The sequence below is a fragment of the Pinus tabuliformis genome, chromosome X (assembly GCF_031772625.1).
Source record: "Pinus tabuliformis cultivar Carrire ecotype Pingquan chromosome X, CPIR1, whole genome shotgun sequence".
In the NCBI taxonomy this organism is placed as follows: domain Eukaryota; kingdom Viridiplantae; phylum Streptophyta; class Pinopsida; order Pinales; family Pinaceae; genus Pinus; species Pinus tabuliformis.
The window spans coordinates 652929637-652945822 of record NC_142308.1 but is presented as its reverse complement, the minus strand read 5'-3'; positions in this window follow the sequence as shown (position 1 = coordinate 652945822).

Genomic DNA, 16186 nt, shown 5'->3' with positions numbered 1-16186 from the left:
TTTGTCATTGGTGCAATTGATGGCTTTCATTAGGAGGTCGCATGATCTTAATCAAACCAATCTTTGAAGGAATCCTAGTCTTTTGGTTGACTTTAGCAAAAAAATCCTAAAAGTATTTTAGGTGCAATAAAAAAGTTACTTATTCATTTTCTTTAGAATGGTAAGAAGCGAGGGGGGAGGAATGGCTCTGGTGCCTTGGAACAAACTAGTGCTTCCAAAGTCTTTGGGGGGTTTGGGATTATGTAATATGGATAAATTTGGACTAGCTCTTGCGAGCACGATTTGTTGGTTTATGCTTTTTCACAATAGTCTGTGGATTTTGTAATAAGGGTGAGGGAAAAACATTTAAAATCCATGCCGGTTTTAGATTGGCTTAGGTAAGAGCCAAAAGTGATTAGGGGAGGTTCTATGATTTGGAGGAATTTGGTAAGTGGTCTACAAGCTTTGGAGAAATGGCTCTTGTGGAATATTGAAAACGAAGCTAAAGTTATTCTTGGTTGTGACCCATGGATATGATGCAATGGTTGCCATAAACTCTCTGATAGGTTAGTGAAGTTTTTAAATCATTTGGGTTATATTTCTATTGTAGATGTTGCTAGATGGTAGATGTAGCTTCATATAGTTAAGAGTGACTTTCAGCTCAAGATTTAGGCCTTTCTCAAGTTAATGTAGGTGAATGGAGCTATTTTGTATTGAATTTAGGTAAGTTTGGCATTGTAATTAACTGAAAGGAGGAAGATATTATCAGGTAGCCTAAGAAAACATAAAGCAGAATTGTAACAACTAGATTTAGATATGATGCATTATTTCAAGACTACCCTCTTGCTTCTTCAAATGGTGGTATAGATTGGTATGGAAGGGACAAATCCCCCTTAAAGAAGGTTGTTCCTTTGGCTGTTGTTGGAATGAAAAATATTGATTTGATATATTCTTGTTAAGCGAGGATGGGTAGGTCTTCAAATTTTTGTGTTGTGTCAGATGAATGAGGAGTCAATAGCTCATTTATTTATTCATTGTAATTTTTTAATTTATGTTTGGAAGGTGGTTTTCTCTAGTTTCAACTTTGATGACTGGTGGAATGGAAGCTCGGTTGAAGAGTGTCTCTAGACTTGGAATCAAAGGTTTATTTCCTCTTCTCTTAAATTCCTTCCGATCTTTGTATTTTGGGGAATTTGGCTGGAGCGAAACCACTATTTGTTTGAAGATTGTGTAGTTTTCTCTAAAGTTATTTCACACAATGCAAGAATTTCTTATCTTGAGCATGTGAAACAATTGAAAGCAAAGAAGATCAAACTAATCAAAGATGTGGAGATGTCGATTATTAAAGTATGGGGATTCTTTGATGGAACCAGTCAGAGGGATGCTTGTGGTGCAGGTATAGTCATTTTATTCTCCCAAAATTTGATGATTAGATACAAACTAGCATTGGCAAAGGCATAAATTTTATAGTTGAGATCCTTGCTATGTGGTGTGCCATGAAGATTGTCCTTTGGAAGCAAGTAAAAATATTCAAATTGTATGGGGATTCAAAAGTCCTTGTGTACTGGTTCAATGGAAGAGCTGACTTAAAGGTCCTTCATTTAGAATCATGGCAAAGGAAAATCTACTAGCTACCAGAGCAATATGATGATGTGCAAGTTCTTCATACATACATGGTGTTGTCGCTTTTTATAGCACCTGTTGTGCAAGTGCTTAGGAGATATAGAAAGCTTCTTAGAGACAACCTCTGGGTTGATTGTAGACCAGTGCCTAGGACATCTTAGATAGAGGAGTGTATGAAAAATTATCAGTGAAGGGTTTATGCTGCACTCCAATTGTCACACAGTTTGGAAAGATAATAAAGGGGGGTTTGGTTCAATAGCCTTTCATCATGGTGAACTTAAGCAGATACATGGATCCAAATACATGGGGTGAATCGGGTTGATATCAAAGAGGAATGCCTTGTTCTGATGGCTGACACACAACAATGAACAACTTAATATTGAAGTTGCAGTAAAGGTGAAGAGGAGGAGAGAAAGGAAGGAAATAGATGCATAGGGCTGTAAACAAGACAAAATCATAAGCAATACTGTTCTGTCAAAAGGATGGAAAGCAGAAGAGATGGAATGACAAGAATTGTGGAGCACAAATTAAGGTTTCGTGTTCTATAGCTCATGGATACACTTATCACTAATCAACATATGTAAATATGTGCTCTTAAAGGTACATAAGTAAATCTTTAAATAACACAGGTACTGTTACTACTTAGCAACATACATATAACCATGAGAGAATGAGACTGACAACTTCATTACACAATTTTAGTAGAAGAGAAACATACATGAAATGAGATTTACAGAGGGGAAAACATACTTCTTACATCCATGATTGGAATCACCAAAGAGTTTCATTAATCCTTAAAATGAGTCCAATATACCAGTCCATTAAATTTAGCCATACATCGCTCGAGTCCCTCATGAATAGGAAATTAAAGTGGAATCATAGAATTTGGATCACCGTGGGTGCATAATTCTGGAATCTCTATTAAGTGTTTCTTCCCCCTATTTATAAGAAGAGGGGGAGCTTTGAATTAACAGTTATAAAACATCCCAGTTCGAGCTCCAACTATTTGATAGACCAGTTGTCTTGGCGTGCGAAGGCTACTGCCCACAATGATTTGATTCAGATTTGATTTCGTTCTTGAAAATATAGAAATTATAGAATAATAAGTTAAAGGAAATCAAAATGATGATGTGAGGAAAATATCTCTTAGACACCCCTGTTATGGTCTCTTCTCAGGCCACGTCTCTGCCTCAATGATCTGGCCAGTCCACTTGTCACTTTCACCTTAACTATCTGGATTCACCACTCTCTAGAGTTGGTAGAGATCAACTATGTTGGCTTGTCACAGAGTGGAAGCAGAGATCGATTTGACAGTCCTACATTGTATGACTGAGTGTTGCTCCATGCTAAGGCATTAAGTCTTCCTTGAGCCCCATACTAATTTACCACCGCCCATGCCTTCGTTTAATACTGCAGCTGCCAACCAATACGCCTTCAAAGCTCTGTACCATATTACCTGAATGTGACACGCCTCATAAAATAACCATGGTGTGCTATCGAGGATTCTCCATATGGAAACTTAACACTGCAAAACATTGCGAAACAGTGAGTTCCGATCCCTTTAGGCCCCTTTTGTTTTGAGCCCTTTCATTACCTTTTCGTCATATCACGAACTTCACACTGAACAGGCTTCATGAAACAGCAAACGCTGATCACATTTTTTGCTTAGCTCTTGGTTCTTTGGCTCTTCCTGTGACCACAAGCTGACCACTATATTAGAGGTTTTCAATCTACGATTTCCATTTGGAAATTTAGCTTTGGCGCACAACACTTCACTTCACCGATCGTCAAACTCCGATCACCTTTTCTGCTTAACCATTGGTCCTTTGGCGGTCCTTGTGATTGTAGGCCAACCCCCATATTGGAGCCCCCCAATCGAAGGTTTTCAATCGACGATTCCACTTTGATGCACAACACATTGCAATCACCAATATCCGATCACCTTTTCTTCTTAACCCTTGGTCCTTTGGCGCTCATCGTGACTATAGGCCAACCCCCATATCAGAGCCCATTTATCGACGGATAGTAATCAGAGGTTTCACTGGGAGCGATAATGCTCATCCTTCGATCATTGATCACTGATGTGATGTCATCCTCTACCACGTGTCACCTTGTGAATTGTGACACGTGTCACCCTGTTTTTCCCCTTATGACCCTCAAAACACTGAATTTTCCTACCACATGTCCACCGTACTGCCACGTTATGCTGACGTCAACTGCCCGTGTCCCTATTGCGATGGGGTCCCCTGGGTCAGTTTTGGGGTTAATATAACCCAAGTTTTGGTTCATTTTATGTAAATAATGTAAAGTCTCTACGATTTGTGGATGCAGAGCATGTAGATGATTAGGAGTCAAAGGGGTTTAACCCCTTGTTTTATGTAAAGTTTGAGTCAGTTTTGAGATTCACCCATGGTCCGCGGACCATGGCATTGTATGAAAAAGGATATAAATAGGTGTGTCTTAGAGAGTCTAAGGCAATGAAGAGTAGAATGGGTGAAAAATGATAGTGAGGATAAGTGGGTAAGATAGAAGAAAGGCTCTGCAGCTGAGTGTGCAGAGGCCTAGGTAGAGTCCACAGCTGAGTACACGGACCCCTGCAGCTGAGTGCGCGGATCCTTGCAACTGTGTGCACAGGGTAGTTTTGACTCTGTTTTTATACATTGAAGATTAATAAAGACAATCTTCAAAGAAATCTTGTGTATTTTTGTTTATCTCTGTTAATATTATATGTTGCTAATGAATAATGTGTTTTATGGAATATTGATCGAATCTTCCGCGATTCCCTTGAATAAGCTCTAATAATGTACGCAATGCATGTTTAAGTACTTTCGTGAAGACTCTGATGAATTCTGTGATGTTTACTAATAACTTAAGTAGATTTGCGTGAACACTAAGTTAGGTTTGTTCTCTAATGTGCGTAAGTGGATAAATTGACTGTTAAAGGTCCACAAAGACTGATCATAGACCTTCGCGAAGGTCTGGAGACTGTTTTAATAAAGTTGCAGTAACAAGCCCTAAGGGTGTATCGATATGCACGAAGTCAGATCTGAAGAGCTAAAGGACATCACACTAGTTTCTGGATGTAGAAACTTGGTTCTTGCATCCCCCTGTACTGCTTCGGGTGAGACTGCAACCTGCACTACGCAGGTTTTTGTTGAAAGGGCCAATAGTGTAGGGTTTTTTTGGTTGGCGCAACTAACTCTAAACCTGGGTCAGGACTCCCTAAGCCAAAGAGATGTGTGATGTTGCATCATTGGAATCCGACCAAGAAAGAAATTGAAAAGTGGTTGGATAAGAAGATTCACGAGTTCACGGTGCAAGAAAACAAGAATTCACACTTGTCAAAGGAATAATGGTTGAACATGTATCTGTATACAAATATACACAATATATTCTTCTACACCTTACCCATTGAACTATATGAATGGTTTGCTAAATTGACAGATAGCCAAGGAAGGTGGAAGCTCGATAGTCCTATAGTGTGGACTCCAGAATTAGTGTGACGATTAGAAGCTTCTGAAAACAAGATCGCATGGGCTGTTGATCACTGGCTCGACCGAATCATAGGAGGATTTTTTACCGAATTCGCAGTTGATACCTCAGTCAGCTATAGCGAAGTAGAGCGAATATTTTTCCAAGGACCACAAGGTAAGTAGTTAAGATCTTTGAATACGTGGATTAAAATTCTCTTGTGTGAAAATGGGTGACACCATTACCTTGATGTTCGGAGCTACGCGAAGTGGATGATCCTTTAGAAATCATGGAGGATCATGACCAGAGTATACTCCATTGATTGAACCTCATTTAAGTGACGATAAAGGGGTGGAATGGACTCTGCCGCGAAGCGTTGTTCAACTAATCACTCAGGGGATTCCTCGAGTAAATCATTATTTCACTCTGCCACCACCTCCACTGCATACACCTTCGCCTACACCTCCACCTCCACCACCACCATTCAACATGGAGAACACGATGAAGTTGTCGATTTTCAAGGGCATAGGGAGTGAAGATACATAGCAGTTTTGGTTTGTTGCGAATGCTGTGTGGACAACGCAATATATTACTGATGACAATATAAAGAAGTCATAGTTGGTCACCGCTTTGCAGGGTCATGCGCTAACTTGGTATATTAAGTATTGTTATGATAATCCTCTTGCATCGCTAGTAGAAACTAAGGCGGCTTTGAAAAAGGAATTTAGTAAGCCTAAGTCTGACTCGCGGTCAATAATTGGATTTAAATAAATCACGATGAAGGTTGATGATATGCCTTGGGATATAGATCAAAGGTTGAAGTGTCAAATTCGAGAAGCTAACATGTAGCTCACAGATAGTCGACATCACGAATGATTTATAGCTTCGCTTCTGCCGCACCTGAGAATTGCTCTGTCACAACAGAAAATAGGAACGTAGGTAGAAGCCTTGGAGATCATGATGAGGTTACATGCGTCACCTATTTAGGATGCCACCTTGGGGGTACAACAGATCCACTCTCAGTTACAAAGCCTGCACCTAGAATTATAGAGTTTGAAGAAAGACAAGGAGACTAAACTGGAAGTGCGCGTGGAAGTCTGGTGTTTGAAGTGCAAGGGCCAAGGGCATGATAAAGATCATTGCCCAGTGTATGAGAATTATATTAGAAAAGGGGGACCAATTCCCTTGAAGCTAGAAGCCCCAGCATAGCCGAGCGTGGGGACTGCGCTATGGTGTGTTATTTGTTAGGTTGTTGGACAACATGCAATGAATAATCGTCATCTACTTCAAAAGTTCGTCTAGACACCTCAGCAATTGTTCTGTAACGTCTAAAAATCAGTGGGCCATGATGAGCACCACTACTACAACTATGAGTTGATGATGGAAAGAACACCTACATACCGGATGCAAGTAGAAACTCGGCCTCCAGATCAAGGCGCCAGAGGGGCATGCAGAGGATATCAGGGAAGAGGACGAAGCCGCAGAGGAGGAGGACCTGGTATAGGTCGCGTCAGATTATCTACTACAATGGCGGACAACCAGGGCATTATGCAAGAGAGTTCCAAAATCAGACACGCCCGTCATGTCAATACTACAACCACTTTGACCATACTATAGAAGAGTGCCCAGTGCTGATAGATAAAATGCAAGAGAAGAAAGAAAGCGCAGCCTGCGCAAAACTTACAGATGATAAGAGATGAGCCCCACGAAGAGGATCAAAACATGAACATAGTGTTGAGAAGTGGAATAACGACTGGCGATGATAAGGGTAAACAACCTAAAGAAGAAGGATGGGTCGACAAAGCCCCAGAGAAGGAAGTTGGTTTTGATCTGGAGCACACTAAGGAAACTTTTATGGAATCCAAGAAGAGCTTTGCTGAGGCCTCCATCTCTAGAAGCCAAAACAAGGTGCAAAAAACTAGCGCGCCTGCAGAGGTTGACCCCTCTGTCCTCACTACGTTTTTGGAAACCTGCATCAAACTTCTACACGATAGAAAAGCTGTGGAAGGCCCGCAGGAGTTAATAAAAAAATGCACTATCAAAGAGAAGGTCCTTGATGGACACCAGGTAGTTAGAAAAATTTGCAAACATAAGGCACGAACAAGGCGTGAGATGAGGCTCACCGCTGTGGTGTAGGTAAATTCTCAGTGTAGACACAAACAATTCCTCTAGCTCGAGAGAGCGGGTCTAGACACAAACAACAATCTATGGAAAACTTCCTTAAGCTAAAATCAAATAAGAGGGCCTACCTCTTAGAACGCTATTCCGCTTGGTGATGATCCTGCTTCCTTACTCCAACTACCTTTCGTTTCCTTCCTTCGAATACTTGAAACAAGTAAACAAACAAAAAAAACAAACATGATTGCATACAAATTGCATTTAGCCTACTTAACAGGTCAAGGAACATTAAGCCATCAAATGTAAGATAACACTTCAATGTAGGAAATCAATCAATAGTTGTATTCATATAAGTTCAGAAAGAGATTACAACCAATGCCTTGACGTTGCTGGTATCCTATGATGTATCTGGGTTCCCACACTTCTGCTAGCATCTCATGGATAGCCCCAACAATGGAAGTTTTAAGGCTTGTTCCCTTTAGTCTCAAATCAAACCAAACAAACTATTCTCCCTCAAACATAAACTAGAGAGCTACAAGCTATCGATGTCTTGCTGATTATTCAAGCTCCAAAAATACTAAGACTGAAAACTAGTGTAGCTTGGAAAAGGAGGGTTTTATATAGCTTGGATGGAGGGGAGATGGTTCCTCTTATCATGGGAGAAGGCCTTATCTCTTGGATTGGTTCCATCCTAATAGGGGAAAGGAGCCCAAACTAACTTCCTCGGCTCCATCCAGCCTAACCATTTACCAGACTTCTGTTACGAAGCTTCTAGACCTGGAAGCTTCAACTCCATATTTATAAAACTTGCCAAAAGAGGATCGACATGACTGAGAAAAGGATTAGTAGCACCATACGACACTAGTCCTGGTTTTAATATTTGCAAATCAGTGCAAGGAGGAAACTGGTCATTAGCACCGGTCTTGTAAACTGGGGCAAAAGGAATATTCTTGGGAAATGATGCAAAAGGGAATCATTTTTCTCATGAAGAGGGATATAATGGGAGTTTCTTCATGATGGGAAAGCATGTAGGGTTCACTGTAGAGTTCCTCCCATATCGTGGAACGGGGAGTACAAGGACATTGACAAAATACTGTGTAACAGATGCCCCCTAAAGTGTGAAGGCCGAACTATAGTGAGGGGTGAAATTATTTACAAGTAGATGTGGGGAACCAGAGTCCATCGTCAAAAAACCTACAAGCAAGCATAAATACATATACATCACTGAAAAATCTGACAAATGATACATGAATGGTGGTATGGATGCATCCATCTAGAGAAAGATCATGTAAATGGATCCAAGGCATGGGCGTAGCCATCCAATAATGAGGATCATATCAAAACCAAGGTATGGTCGCAACCATCCAATAATGAGAAGGATCACATATAACAAGTCATGGTATGGTTGCAACCATCCATTTGAAAGAGACATTTATATCAGCATGATCATGTCACATCACCTTGCAACTTGAAATTGTGTAATCTGATCCTAGGGTCTTGCGCTCCAACACGACCTAACTCAAAGTACAAATCCTAACATGTGAATGAATGTGTTGAAGTCGAACATGTTAGAAAGTCGCTTGATTACCGGTCAATGATGTGAACCGTTAACACGCACGAGAGAAACCATCAATAATGACAATGGCTCTCAAGGTACTAGCATCATAGTTCACGTAATGTGAATAAAGGAATTGAAGTCGAACACCCATGAAATCACCCGATCGAAAGCCAATGATGTGAACTTGTCATCGAGTGTGAAGAACTTTCCATTAGGGCATGCAAGCTCTAAGGTACTGGAAGGGAGTCTCACGGCCAGTTTCCTGGATAACGAGCTAAAGTCGATAGAAAGTGACTGTGTTGAAGGAGGGAACGTGGTGTATCCCACATCATCGATGCGAGACAAAGGGATGTAATGATTTCAGATGATACATAGAATCAGGAGTAAGTGTAACTGCAGAAGGAATAACTCTTGAACATATCGGCGACACAACTCCGGAGTTTGGCAGCTTTTTGGATCCATAGGATCGATGGTCACGATTATGTGGTAGAGATCAAATGGAAGGAAAAAATGAATGGCCCAACCCAAGAAGGTCAATGATGAAAAAGAGGATATCCCAACCCGACACGAAGTAGAAAGTGTCATGTTCAAGAGTGAGCTGCCGACACAACTCATAGAATTTCCCATTCCCCCCCACCATTTCTGGAAGGTACCCCAATTATTTTTTAATCGCAAGCTTGAAGGAGATAGCATGTGCTTGCACTGTAAGTCCATCCTTAAGATGAATATGACCTAGTAAGTTTAATGAGCCCTAGGAAGGAGAAGATCATGTCTGTCATGGTGATGAATCCCATGTTGTTTAATGTTTTAACGAGTCCGAAAAAGGTGTAACTCAATATCTTTTTCATGTTTAGAGAGATTGAAAAAGACACAAAAAAGAAAACTCCACATGGTCCCTTTTCATACATTTGTGTCTCTCGAGCCCGAAAAGGTAGAAAATGATACTTGAGAGAACGACTTGACCATTTTAGTCAAGGAGTACCTTTTTCGTAAATAGTTTATCCCAGCCCGAAAAAGGGGTACACATATACTGGGTAAACGACGTTTTGAACCTTTAACGAGTTCAAAAATGACAAGAGATCGACAATCTTTTCGTGTTTTAAGAGTTGGAAAAGAGCTAAAAGCAGACCCCTCGTTTTTATTCTCTTTAACGTGTCAAAAAAGGGAAAAATACTCGGAAATCTTTTCATCTTTTATGAGTCAGAAAAGAGCTTAAAGGTGACTCGTCTTGGAGGAATGAGTGGTATAAAGGGTAGCAACTGTAGAAATTTCTCTACAGATCAGCCAGCTCTGATACCATGTAGAAATTCTGCAAATTCTCTACAAATCTCCCTTTGAGATATCTGTAGAAAATACAACTATAGATTAACTTGATAATGCAATATACCGAAGCAAAATACTATAATATACTTCTACTATCAATTTGCAGAAGCTTAAATATTGAGCAAGATCGAGCTGAACACATATAACCAGAAGAAGAAGAATCAATGCACATGAAACACAAAAAATACTTAGGGGAAAGCCTTGGCTAAAAACCCCACTATCTGTATTATCATACAAGGTGGAAATACATCAGAATTATACAAAGCCTTAGCTCTCACAGCTAGCCAGCTCTTAGTACAATCCTTCTGGATGCTCACAAGAAAACTTGGCTTCTCACAAGCCTTCTCCTCTACCCTCCAAGCTCTTATTTCCTTGTACAGTTCCTTTGGGATGATCTCCTTCACCCAGTGAAACACTGCTCTCACACACTACTCTAACACACTGTCAAAACTGCGCAATCCTCAAGGAACCTTTTCTTGACTGCATGCATGAGTTTCCTTTATAGGAAAACACATGCAACTGATAGTACATTGTCCTTGACATTTAGCTCAACTGGGTCTTTCTCTGAATAGACATGCATGAGTTTTTGATGAGGGAACCTTTAGTCATCTGGAGTACACTGGTTGGGTGCATGCATGCATCAACTGACTGATAACTCACAATTAGTTCCTCAACCAGTTTGGAACTAATTTAACTGGACTTAACTCAGTAAATTCAGTTAACTAATTACAACTCAAATATAACTCAATCTTATCTCCTTAATTAAGGGATAATCTCCTTAATTTAAGGGATAACTCTTGCATGACTTCAGAAAGACTTCTAACTTTAATTTCTCCAACTAATTAATCCATAATGAATTAATTAATTATTTCCAAGCAGCGGGTGAGATTAAATTCGAATTTTAATTCACAATTTTAATTCAAGGACAAATTAAAATTGGAATATCTGGATTCTATTTATCATTTCTTATTGCTATTTTCAACAGCAACTGGTTCCGACAATGGAGGAACTGCTCAAAACATGTAACGGTCAAGAAGCTGGCTAATAAAACCACTCATTGCTGTGGTTCCTTAGGAAAGGAAAAAAAACCAAGTGAAAGCATATGATCGGCAAAAGAGATGGTGGCGATGGAATAAAACAACCAAGGCTCATCCAGCATAAATTAGCTGATAAAAACGACAATCACGAGATATAAATCAAGCGTGGGTTCATTTTTACACAAGCTTGAACCATGGGGAACTCTGCTTGAATTTAGTTTCATGTTTACACAAGCTCGAAACAAAAAACTATGCTTGAGATAAGTTTGCATGCCCCTGGCATAATGACTCAATTCGATTTCACTTGGTTGTTTTTCCTTTCCCGAGGAACCGCAACAATGAGTGGTTTTATTAGCTAGCCTCTTGACCATTACATGTTTTGAGAAGTTCCTCCACTGCCAGAACGAGTTGCTACCCTTTATACCACTCGTTCCTCCAGGACGAGTTACCTTTAAGCTCTTTTCTGACTCGTAAAAGATGAAAAGATTGCCATTTTCATCTTTCATGTCATTTTCATCCTTTATGAGTCAGAAAAGAGCTTAAAGGTGACTCGTCCTGGAGGAATGAGTCGTATAAACGGTAGCAACTCGTTCCAGCAATGGAGGAACTGCTCACAACATGTAATGGTCAAGAGGCTGGCTAATAAAACCACTCACTGCTGCGGTTCCTCTGGAAAGGAAAAAACAACCAAGTGAAAGCATATGATCAACCAAAGAGATGGTGGCGATTGAATAAAACAACCAAGGCTCATCTAGCATAAATTAGCTGATAAAAAAAACAATCACGGGATGTAAATTGGGCATGGGTTCATTTTTACACAAGCTTGAACCATGGAACTCTGCTTGAATTTAGTTTCATGTTTACACAAGCTTGAAACGAAAAACTATGCTTGAGATAAGTTTGCATGCCCCCGACATAATGACTCAATTTGAGGTACATGCCCCCCAAGCTTCATTTCATTCAACTAGGTGAATGGAATGAAGGTTCACTTTCGAGATCCAAGAAAGACTCGAATGGGATTTTACGAGATCTTAATCAAAGAATCGATTTGGAAAAGGGAGGTGCTTCATTTTTTAATGAGGTTGACATAGTAAAAGAACTATCCTCGAGACCCTTGTTTCATTTTTTAACGAGCTTGACACAAGACAAGGAACTATGTTCACACTCCTTAATTCATTTTTTAATGAGGTTGTCACAAGACAAGGAACCATCCTCATGACTCCTTGTTTCATTTTTTAACGAGGTTGACACAAGACCAAGAACTATCCTCACAACGTCTGTTCATGACCCATAAGAGAACATGGCTCCCAAGAGGTCTTCACTAGATGGAAGAACCATGCTCTGGGAGGCATACATGTCATTTGGTACCAAAGATAGATCGGTTTCCAATGCCCCCACTACATAATGTACCATCTATGTGATCATTAGTATATGCGGAGACGGAACGGGTAGCCACATAATTGACCTGTGGTAGGGAAGGTACTGCTTCCAAACAAGAGTCGATAGGGGACAATGGTTGCAAAGGATGCGCCTGGTGACCAATGAACGACAGTTGATCAATAGTAAAAATTCTCCCTTCGTGCGGAAAACAAACCACACGGAAAAGTGAAGAAACAAGAGCTCCCATGACATAAACATAGTCGCATCCAAGGAGAAGATTGAAATCTAAGGAACCTTGGACTACCATCACGTCTATATAGACGATCTTTCCTCCAAAAGTAATAGGGAACTTCGGAAGGATCCCTAAGGGTTGACTAGTTCCTCCATTGAAAGCCAATATATTCTGGGTGATAGGCACAAGTTGTGGGGAACCCAAAGCTTGCCAAGTAGTAGAAGACATGACGATAACAGACACACCTTCATCTAATATAGTTCCATGTACTACCATATTATAGGCTTGTAATGTGATCTAGAAAGGCACATAAGATGGAAGGCGGAAATCAGTCAATTTACTCCAATAAAAAGAAACGACAGAACTACTTGGTGGGGGTATCATATGATTTCCTCCATGCTTTGCAGGAATAGGAGAAGGACTCTCCTGAACAACCGGGATGGGAGGGTCACTCTTCGATTCATGAGAATCTGAGGAGACGAGAAGAACATGAGCAGTATGATCACCACTCTCTTCAGGAACATAGTGAACAACTGAAGGCGGAGCCAAGTCGACACTCTTTTTGACCAATGGTTGGTCGGGAACAAACACAAGAGAGCCATGCTCAAGAAGACCAGGATGGGAAAGAGATGAATCCAATTTAATCTATTTACCAACTAGGAGAGAGTTAGAAGAAAGCCTCTGATAACCAACAAGAAGTTAGGGTTGAGGAGCTGTAAGGTTTTCCAAAATTTTGGAAGCTTTATCCATAAGAGGAAAAAGGTGAAGAAGATGCTTCCCTTCACATAACCTACAGGGGAATCTAATATTTCCCTTCTTCTTACCATCATTAGCTGAAGGTGTAGCATCGACATGATATTTAGAGGTCTACGAGGATGGTCGATTCAGATCTTGAGACCATACCTCTAAGACTTTGGGAATGCTAGGACAATCTCAAAGGAGATGGTGACCCTTACATAGCATGTAAGGGAATTTTACCTTTCGTGGAGGATCAGAAGGTTTGTCTATGGGAGGTGCACTTGGAGTAACAACTGCATGGTTGGCCTGTCGCTTATCTGTCTTCTTCTTAGCCTCTTGGTTACTGGATTTCTAACTTTCACCAGGCGAAGTAGAAGAGGAAGGTGAAGAAATAGGGGAAGAAGGTGAGAGGTCAACCTTAGAATCAACATGATGTGGTTCAAATGAAGGAGATGGTTGGGTAGGGGTCAGGACACTTGGGATCACCGAGTTTGAAAATAATCAGATAGGTAAACCAATGGTTAACCTAGGGAGGGACAACATTGCCATATAAGGAGCACCAATGTTTCCAAACAAAGGAAAAGGCCCAGGATTCCAATCCGAGGGGAATCCTTAACTAGTAGACTCTGGAAATGTTGCCATTGGAATCAACCCTAAAGAATTACTAGGGAAGATAACTTTAACTAATAATATTTCATGGGAAGTTAATTTAAAACACCGAAACAAAACTTTGCCTTTTCATGTTTTAAGAGTTTAGAAAAGGGAAAAAGGTGACTCTAGTCTCTTTCGGTTTGAACGAGATCGAAAGGACAAGTGCTCGATGATCTTTTAAATTTAAAGAGATTAAAATACCAAAATGACTGCTCTGGATGATCTAGGCAAAAATATTACTAGGTAACCGTGAACTGCAGAATACCTCTCGGCGAACTGAGAAGTACAGACATGCAATCTCCCCGAATGTTGTGTTCAGTGTATCACGTTTACAAGGTGGTAGAATCAGCTTCCAATGGATAAAGGATTATAGACCTAGTTAGGTCTCCCTTTATATACTCGACGATACAGGGAGCACAAGTCCGTACTAGCACTGTCTAGTGCCAAAGCAAACGACAACTGCTAGGTTTAAAGACGTCGGAACACGTCTCTAGCCTAGACCTCTAAATATAAGCGTTAAGTTTCAATGCTTCCTTAGGTTAATTCAATAGATTTTAATGGTTGATCTTGAATTAGGTTTCAATTACAAGGCCTTACCACTGTCAACTAAAAAAACTCCTACATGCAGCTATATGAGAAAGGAAATCTTTGTCTTCGATGAAAGTTAACACTAATTGAGAGATAGAGAACACACAATCAATGCAACAATCAAATAATAAAATATTTCACTAATAAATCTCCAAAATGCACTGAATCTTCTTATCGAATGCACTTCAACTAGTCCTTTTAACAATAAAGAGAATTCATTTCTTTTCAAATACAAATGATGATGCGACTCTAGTCTTCAATGATGCTAGCTAATGTAACATATTGAGTTAGCAAACTAGAATTATGTATTTTTCAATGGAATGATAACATGAATCTTTCACAAATACTTCAAAGAATTTTTTTCAAAACAATAAACATCAATCAAATGGAAAGCACGAAAAGATAATTCCTTCCAAACCAATGATGCAACGATTCAATCAAGAAAAAGACGATAAATCTAATCTATGCCCGAAAAGAGATGCTTAATCAAGAGAAGAACAAACAAAACTTTTAAAACTTGTTTAATTGAAATCAAAGTGATAAAAGACCTAAAAAACGAAAAGGCACAAAGAAGCTAACCAACAACTTGACTTGTTGAGCACACAAACAGCTGAATGGATGACGACCTAGATGCCCTAGGGCCACAAATCATCCAAAGACTCAAAAAATCAATTAAAAGAAGGCAAACCAAACAAGCACACAAACCAAGCCAATGAAGCTTTCCAGTCAGGGAGAACACAAGAAAAATGAGCTAAGAGGTAGAAATTAAGAGGGCAAGACACACTGGTTATGATCTACGAGAAACCCTGAACTTCACTTATAGGAATCGACATGACTCCCTAACTGACAACAAGCATTGATCGACACGACCGAAATGACTGGACAGACTACAAATAGTGCTGATAGGCCTGAATGGCGCGACTGTTTGGCCAAAATGAGCACTGATTGAGGGATTCAAGAAAAAAAATAAAAATTTTCAAAGGCCAAAACTAGACCTACCACTGTAAATTTCAGACTAAGAGCAGTAAACTAGGAAAAGCAGAGAAAACTAAATGGAAATGGTGATACTATAAAAGTTCACACAAAACCCTAAAATGACAATCGATCAAATAGAAGGATTGGCTCCCCAGTGGAGTCGCCAATTTGTGGTGTAGGTAAATTCTCAGTATGGACACAAACAATTCCTTTAGCTCGAGAGAGCGGGTCTAGCCACAAACAAACAATCTATGGAAAAATTCCTTAAGCTAGAATCAAATAAGAGGGCCTACCTCTTAGAACGCTATTTCGCTTGGTGATGATCATGCTTCCTTACTCCAACTACTTTTCATTTCCTTCCTTCGAATACCTGAAACAAGAAAACAAACAACAACAAAAAACGTGATAGCATACAAATTGTATTCAACCTCCTTAACAGGTCAAGGAAAATTAAGCCATCAAATGTAAGATAACACTTTAATGTACGAAATCAATCAATAGTTGTATTCATAT